Raw genomic sequence first — 8,539 nt, forward strand, 5'->3', positions numbered from 1 at the left:
ATGGATTCTCCAGGCGAGGTTCCAACTCCTACGTTAAAGAGCAGACACAGGCAACGTTTGCATCTACACACACACACACACACACACACAAGTACTTTTCTCTGCATCATTCATCTGTTGAAGGAAGAACAGTAATCTGTTAAAAGTGAAAGAATTAAATCTGTTTTAATTCTACTGAGTATGTGTGGGTGTCTTCTCTTCTCAACATCTGTGTCTCATTATTGTCCACCTATCTTTCAAATTCCAGGGACATTTCTGCTGACTCTGCACTCACTGATAGGAGTTATATTCTAATCTAAACACTCTGGTTTCTCTGATAACGTGACATTAATCAATAAATGTGGGGTTTAGAAAGGAATGAAAGGTGAGAGGAACAGATCAGTGGAGACCTGATGAGCCATGTGCCACGTAATGGCTCAAAAGGATTTCATGCATCCAGTGTTTATGCTTCAGCTTGTTAAATGTGCTCATCTAGAGAATTGCTGAGCGTGTGAGTCATGCTTTACTGGAAACACAAGCAGTAGGCACACAAATAACCGCGCTATCAAGGCAGATTTGGGCTTTTTCTTTATCTTTGTTTTGTTCTGACTTACTGCACATTTTGAGGCCGCATACACACACACACACACACACACACACAAACACACACACACACAAACACACACTCATTACTCAAAGTCAACCCTGTGAATCTAAACATTTAACTCAAGTTTGTTGTTTTATATTTTCAGGATGAAAAACAGCTGTTTATGTGGTCAAAATCCTGAGTATAGATTGGCTGCAACCTACAAACTTCAGCCTGGACATGAGACTCTCACCCGTCCACCGCTCAAACGGCCCCAGGTCCTTTTTTTAAGGACATTGACTATTTACCGACTGCACACAGACACACGGTGTAAATTATGTGCTGTGTCAGTTTGCCAGGACCAACTTAGACGGTGCTCACGTCATTGTTCTCCTCTGCCCCTCTCACCATATATAGACTTAGTGTCTGCCCGCTACAGCTTTTTTAGTAAGACACTGTTAGTTTGCTCCTGTTTCGTGAGCACTCTGTCACTGGAAAGAGCACAGATTGAATTGAATTGAAATTTAATTAGGTCAGCTCAACAGTAGTTGCTGTTGGACATTTATCACTTTATTACAGTACTGTTTCCTTTTCTTGGTCTTCCTTATAGGTTAAAGAGGCCAGTGATCACTGTTTTGTCATATATATTAAAATTTTCCTAAAGCAGATGTTTTTCCAGATGTGCCTTATTGTGGCCGAGCATCCTGCTGTAATAAATTCAGTATCTTTATGTTCTCACCTTATTCACTGTGTGCACTGCCTCCCGTCATATGCAGTTTACAAAAGCAAAGCAAGAAGGCGATATAAAAACAGCAGGTTTGACGTTGGGAAGCTTTAAAGTACAGCATGTCCCCAGTAAGTAGTTAATAGTGTCTTTTGAAACCTCGTAACCTTGGAGACCAGACTGAGCTCATGGAGAGTTGCCGTCTGGAGATACGTCTGGTGACAAACTGTTTACGGAGCTCCATCGGTGACCTTGTCCTCGCTGCTCTGATGGTGAAGGAGCAGTGAAACTCCTTCTACGACGTCACATGTAGAATCCATTTATTTATAGTCAACAGTAACAATGCTGAAATGAAGTACATGTAGGAATTTTCACAAACTAAACTTTTTATACAACAGTGACATGTGAAACACTTACAGTAATAAATATATACACAATAAATGTATTTGCATTCTGTCTTCAGTGTGTGTTGGTTTTTCTTGTTGGGTCAATAAAGCTTAAGTTAAGCCTTTATCAGTGCATTCATACACTATGAACTACAGGAGTAGTCACTGAAACTGTAACACAACAGTGTAATATGAAGGTGACATCCAGTCACTCACATTCTCATTCATTAGTCAAGTTATATTACAACTAAATCTACACATACAATAAGGACCTTGGAAAGATTCATTTTAACATATGGCCCTTTTAAGGGTAAAGGTCTATTACGTGTGACAGACAGATAACACACAAGCTAATGTCACAGTTTTACACTTAAACTGAGAAAACAACAGACAAGTCTAAAGCTTCATACAAACACATGTGCAAATCGAAGCATATAGATTTATTTGAGTGTGGATGACTTCAGACCATTTACTCCATCAGAGAGGAAACTTAAAGGAAATGTGATGTGTATTACTTTAATGGAAACTTTACATTTAGCATTCTCTCTTTGTCTTAATGTGTGAATCTGTTTGATCCATCAAAACTAATGACACATTTAACAATGTGTCATTAGTTTAATGTGTCATCATATTTCAACATTTTGCATATAACCTTCACAGTGATGTCTATAGTTGGTTTCTTATCATCAGTATAAATACATTATAACGTGGACGAACAAAAGTATTCTGAGGAATGCGGCAAAATAATTTTTTTGATTCTAAGTGGATGCTTGTCCAAATATCTACAGCTCGTACCCAGAAACACTGTGTTATGGTCGGATGGGCCACCACATCTGTTCTTTACTCCGCTTCCAGTTGAGCCCCGCATGTCGCCACACTGCAGTTTGTACAGTGACCCATTATTGATTGAAATATTGAACTGCTTTTGTGTAGGTTGCCATCAAACAGCTTCTCCAGGACTGATTTCAGGTTACTCCTACAACCCAGGAACAGATCATCACATGAGCTCGTCCCCTGAGCGTGTGTCTCCAGCATTTCTTTCGTATGATGATCAGAGATAAGAACCTGTGAAAAGACCAAAAAACTGTTGGAAAAACGCTGAGCGTGTTCAAGCATGACTCAAAATTTGGCCCAGGCGTGAAAACATCTGACAAGAGAAACAGCCCGAGAGAGATGGAGAAATGGATGTGTGTGTGTGTGTGTGTGTGTGTGTGTGTGTGTGTGTGTGTGTGTGTGTGTGTGTGTGTGTGTGTGTGTGTGTGTGTGTGTGTGTGTGTGTGTGTGTGTGTGTGTGTGTGTGTGTGGACTGGACACGGTCTGGTGCCTTACATGCATGAAAAGAGTCGTGAGGGGGAAATCACTGGAAGAGACAAAAGGAAAACAACACAACAGACCAAATGACAGCAAATGATGCATTTTAAATAATTCAAAACTTTCAAACTTCATTTCCATTCCCATTGTGTGTCCGATAGCGGATCGTGCAAACGCGAGCTGATTCTCTGAGCCTTCGGATCGCTCTGCTGCCATCTGGGGTTCAGAGCCCGGCAGCAGGACCACTTTCACCGACACAACGAGGTTGGCTCCTCACCGTCACTGGGCGGCAGCGTGTTGTCTGAGACAGAAAAGGTTCTGAACCCGATCACATCATTTGGCTCACCGTGTGGCTGAGCAGCTGAGCCCACTGTGGTGCTGTGGGCGGATGGAGCTGGAGAGTGGCGGTGGCGTGGGTGCGTGACACGGGCAGACGCTAATGCTAAGCTAGCCATTTAACCTATTATATGCTGTAATTGGCTGACACAGCCGGCTGGAGCCTCAACTGACCAAACAAGGGCCACAAAAATGTTCATCCATGGAAAGTCTTGGTGTAAGATAGAAATACTTGGTACTTGGTTTGATCTCACATGAACCGGACCACATCGTCTCTGCTCGTTCCGTTCCCGGTCCCATCTGTCCTGCTCCCTGGCAGCCAGAGCTGACTGGGCCACTGAGCGAAGGAGGAGAGAAAGAGAGGGAGCGGGGCGAGCGAGCGTGCGAGTGAGAGGCACGCTCCTCACCGTGACCTCCTGAAACCGTCTCATTCAGCGGCTCCCGTTTCATCCTCCTCTGCTTCTTTCACCCAAACTGTCTTCTTCATTCACCTCTGTGAGCATTTGGAAGTTTCCTCCACTCACCAACTCTCCCTGATTTAAAAGGAAGATGAAGGCAAATGACTCCACTTTTAATGATGTGTTTCTCTGTATAATGGGGAAAGTGACCCTGACAGGGAGGAACGCCTCCTCTGACCTGCTTCCCTTGTTAAATTTCTGCAAATCACTGCCGAGCCCTGGAGGGACGTGGCTTCCTCTGGGCTTTTTTACAGACTCCAACTCCAAGACACGCACTTTGGGCGAAGCTGAGCTTTTACCTCGTAGCGCTGGTGTTCGTGGGCACTGGAATCCGCTTCGTGAGAGGGTCGCGAGACTTCGCTGAACTGCTGCATTAAAGAATCTGGGCCGTTTGTTTCATTTTTACCTGGCAGGAGGATACGCAGGGGTCAAAGTGACAGGACGGCGAGGAATGAGATGGAGCTGAGTGCTTTCATCATCAGCACGCTGGCCGTTCACAAACTGACTGTCTAGCCACTAAATCAGCTCCTCCTGGCGTCTGATCCCACGAATAGATCCGACTACGATCCAGTCTAATCCTTGGAGTTCTGACGCTGATCTCTGCTGAGCCTGGTGGAACCGGGATTGAATGGGTTTATATAATACCACCTCGCCTTGCGTAACTGACCACTGAGCAGCGCCGCGCTGTAAATTTAAGGCCACATCCTGAAATCCACAATGAATCAATTTACTGGGAGTGGTGATTTTGTGAGACGTGCCCACTTAGAGGCTGTGACCCTTTTTAACAATGAGCGGAGAATCGAAACATATTTTCAGTCACGGTTGTGTTTTAAATTACTGTAGTTCTCAGATTGGGGCATTTGATTGAAAGGTTGCTGGTTGAATTCCCTCACAAAGTGAGTGAGTGAATTATTTGTGGATAGATTCACTCACATACATGCATCGCATCCCTGACTGTGGTTCTGTTTGGTCAGTGTGAGGTTCAAGTTAGGCTGTTGAATTGTGTTGATTGATTCCTCCACCTCATATTTTTAACCTAAATTAAATATTTAATTTTGTAATTAGCTGTGTGTTTATTGTTACTGTTATTATATTGTTATTATGAAAATTATTATTGTTGGTAAAAAAAAGTGGGAAATAAGAATCTGGTGCTAGTTTCCTTCTTCAAACTCATTCATCCATCTAAGAATAAGGCTACTTCACGTCGCTCCTGCAGGAACTCCAACAGCGCCCCCCTCCGTCCTGTCAGAAGGCGCAGGCACAGACCACCGCCACCACCACAATGTTGCCGATGGTCGCCAGCACGGCGATCCACAGCCAGATGGTGTCGCTGGACACTTTCCCGTCGTCCTCGGCCTCTGACGGGCGAGAGTAGCCCGCGTTGAGGTTGGAGGTGGACGTCTGGAGGGACGTGTTGCCGTTATAGGGGGAGTCCATGGGAGCCCCGCTCCCAGACGGGAAATGCTGTCAGAGGAAAGAAGGGGAGAGGATGAGCTGGGTTCAGACCTTCAGACATGCAGTTTGCTCGTTTAGTCCAATATTCTGCTTATTGCAGAAAAAATATTAGTTTCATGATCATCATCAGATGCCTGAAACGATAGGGGTCTCCATCATACAGAACTGTAAAAAAGGGTCATGATGTGAATGAGAATGGAAGGAATGAATGATGAGTAAAGATAAGTCAGGGGCTCAAACGTGGACACATTTAACCCTGAATAAATGAAACAATGAGGAGGATGGAGGATGATGAGTGAACAATAATATGTTCTGTTCAGGAGGTTAACCCCACAGCTGTGCCTGGTTTCAGGACAGCTGTAATGTACAGTGACGAGGAATCCACATCTCAAAGGGATTAATTCTCAGACGGATTAACAGAGCCTGAAACAGACCACACATATATTAAAAACATACACACACACACACACACACACACACACACACACACACACACACACACACACAAACACAGATTGCTAGAGAAGGACAGAGAGTAAGTGAGGCAGATAATGAAGCCCCATTTTTGTCCCAGCTGGATGTTTTCGTCCCTCGGTGGGGACGGGATGCGTGGAGCCCGCTGCAATTAGAAGCCTAGAACGTCCAGAGAAGAAGAAGAAGAAGAAGAAGCCACTCCCACGCTCTGCTTCCTCTTCATCAACCACCTGCACACTGGCTTTAGTCAGTGTTACTGTACGTGAAATCTTTAATACTAAAGAAACGATAATAACAAGGACGTAGACACGAACGCCTGATTCTCCACAGAGGGCGGAGCGTGAGTTCACAGGCCATTAATAATTCCAGCTTTCACGCTGACAGCTGAAAGGTTCAAGGGAGTTTGACCCTTTAACTTGTGGGTGTTTCAGCGCGTTAAAGCCCGGCGCTGCTAATACAGAGCAAGGCAGCATCCACAGCCTCAGTCCACAAATGCAAGGGCACAAAATCTATCTGTGTTAGATTTCAATTACTGTTCAAATAGTTTATTCAATTAAGCTGCAAAAAATGCAAAGTATATTTTACTGCTAAATATTGGTTAGTTTGTCTGTTCACGACGGTTGACACGCTCTAAGTCAGTCCGTGCGCTCAGATGAGTGAAAGCGTAATTATCTATAGCGTGTAGTTTCATTTGAGCACGAGTAAAGAAATCTGCCACCAGTTCACACTAACATCCTCCACTCACAAAACCACTGATGCAGGTGTAAAATCAATCGCAGGGCATCGCAACATCCTGAACTTCTGAGTAGGAAGGAGAGTTTGCAAGAATATTAAACATATTATATATATATAGCGTGGATATTAATATTACATAACAGATCAGCCCTGTAATGACAGTCTTGTGTCTACACGGATCTCAGCCTTATAGGGTATGAATTAAACACCACAGAAGTGGGTTTGATGATCATTTCAATGATTCATCATTTCATGAGACTCTCCCGTCTCATCCAGCGATACAGGCAACCATCGTTTGAATATGTCAGTGCGTGTCCCTTCGCAGGAACCAAAGGACGACTCTAAGATGTCAGAGCCATTAAAACACGGCAGCATCATTTATGAGAAAACTCCAGGAGATCTCCCATCAGCCACTTAATATGTATATTTAACTCAAACTGACTCCACGGCTTAGTTTTATGATACAGGACGTGAGCAGACGCGCACCTACAACCTTTTCCATTTGTTCACCTTCAAATTAAAACACAGCCCAGGAGCTGTGTCTGTGTCGGTACGTGAGACACGGCGCAGAAAGGTCATTAACATGTGCAAGTGTTATTACAGCACACGCTGGAGGGGAACCTGCCCAAAAATATGCTCTGCGTGTTTTGGGGACTGAAGTCGAACACCTGCGGCTGCGGGCTGCACCTCTGGACGCTCAGCTCACACACGCAGTCGGAACCCACGAGTTTGCAGCTTCAGTTGGCAGATTCATCGATGATATACAGTACAGTGCAGTGTGCTGTGGTTGTCATCCACCCGGTGGCTTCTTACAGCCTTCTAGGATTAGACCTGCTCTACCTCCACAGCCACAGCTGCCCCCAAGCACACGTTGAAATAAAACATCTGGTTCATTCAACCCAGGACCCAGGACCCAGGACCCAGGACCCAGGACCCAGGACCCAGGACCCAGGACCCAGCGCAATCATTGCTCTGAATAAACTGTATATAAACACTGAAATCCGCTCATTCGGACTAATCCTACTGTTAAAGCGACCTCTTTGATGGTTTGATAGTGTGCAGATAAATGCAATGGGTCATGCAGATGTAAAACGTGCGGCGCGAGGGTGATGAAAAAGGAAAGAAGAAACAAGAGCTGCTTTCACAGTCAAACCTCACATCTGTGTTATGGAAGTCAGTCAGGTTCATTCTCAGCTGCCTCCTTTGTTTGTTACATTCTCTGTAAGTTGCAGCTACTGTGACTGAATCTATTGCATGACCAGACTGGACAGACTCACTTTAGTCCTTATTGTGAGTCATAAATCATCAGATGAAGTACAGAAAATTAAAGCTTTCCAAAATAAATTCCTTGCTGAGGTTGAATTTGTTTTTAGATTAGAAACCGTAAAGGATAAATAATGTTTTAAGCATTAATCATTGTCCAATCGCTACAATATTTTAATATAAAATTTGACCTTTTGTAGTATAATAAGCTACAAAGACACAGGTTTTAAAAGACAAGGACAAATACGGAGCGAGAAGAAGGAAGCAGGAGCAGAAAGCAGTTGTACCTACTGCTGGTTGGAAGCAAGGAGATCAGCTCGGTCCTCTCTGTCCCGTCCCACACTCCGACTTAGACTGAGAGCATCCAGAGCGAGGGAGCGAGAGAGACGAGCAGCGCTTCATGTGAGACACGGAGCGACAGAGAGAGAGAGAGAGAGAGAGAGCAAATCCTGCCAGTAAGAGTGAGAGACGAGTGGACGGCAAACACAGCTCACACCTCACACTTAGTCATAAACTCTTTTAGGCAATTAGTATGAAAACTCACTATTTACTTTGTAAGTTAGTAGCATTGTTTTTACATAACAGTGACTCACACATTAGGCTTCTGTTTGTGTAGTTATGTTTATTCCAAGCACGCATACATGTACATATTGCATCCACCTGTGCATCTGCGCTCCTATTGAGGCCATGCGTGTATGCTGGAGTGCGTGCATGTATGGCTGAGTGCATACTGTAGTGGGGGAACATGTGCTTGGGTGCAGAAAACATCTGCTTTAACTCCTGACTTGAGCCATAAGTCTCTGCTTGTTGTAGTATCAGCTTACTTTCACAC

The 8,539-nt window shown here is 44.3% G+C and overlaps 1 long non-coding RNA gene across 1 annotated transcript; it reads right to left on the minus strand.

The window, feature by feature from the left end:
• Positions 1–1,592: 1,592 nt before the first annotated feature.
• On the minus strand, positions 1,593–8,089 carry LOC114868587 (uncharacterized). Its single transcript, XR_003788041.3, has 3 exons — positions 7,999–8,089; positions 3,333–5,244; positions 1,593–2,740 (listed from the first exon to the last, which is right to left on the minus strand). It is a non-coding gene; the product is annotated as an uncharacterized LOC114868587 (long non-coding RNA).
• Positions 8,090–8,539: the final 450 nt, after the last annotated feature.

Source organism: Betta splendens, chromosome 13 (assembly GCF_900634795.4).
Source record: "Betta splendens chromosome 13, fBetSpl5.4, whole genome shotgun sequence".
In the NCBI taxonomy this organism is placed as follows: Eukaryota; Metazoa; Chordata; class Actinopteri; order Anabantiformes; family Osphronemidae; genus Betta; species Betta splendens.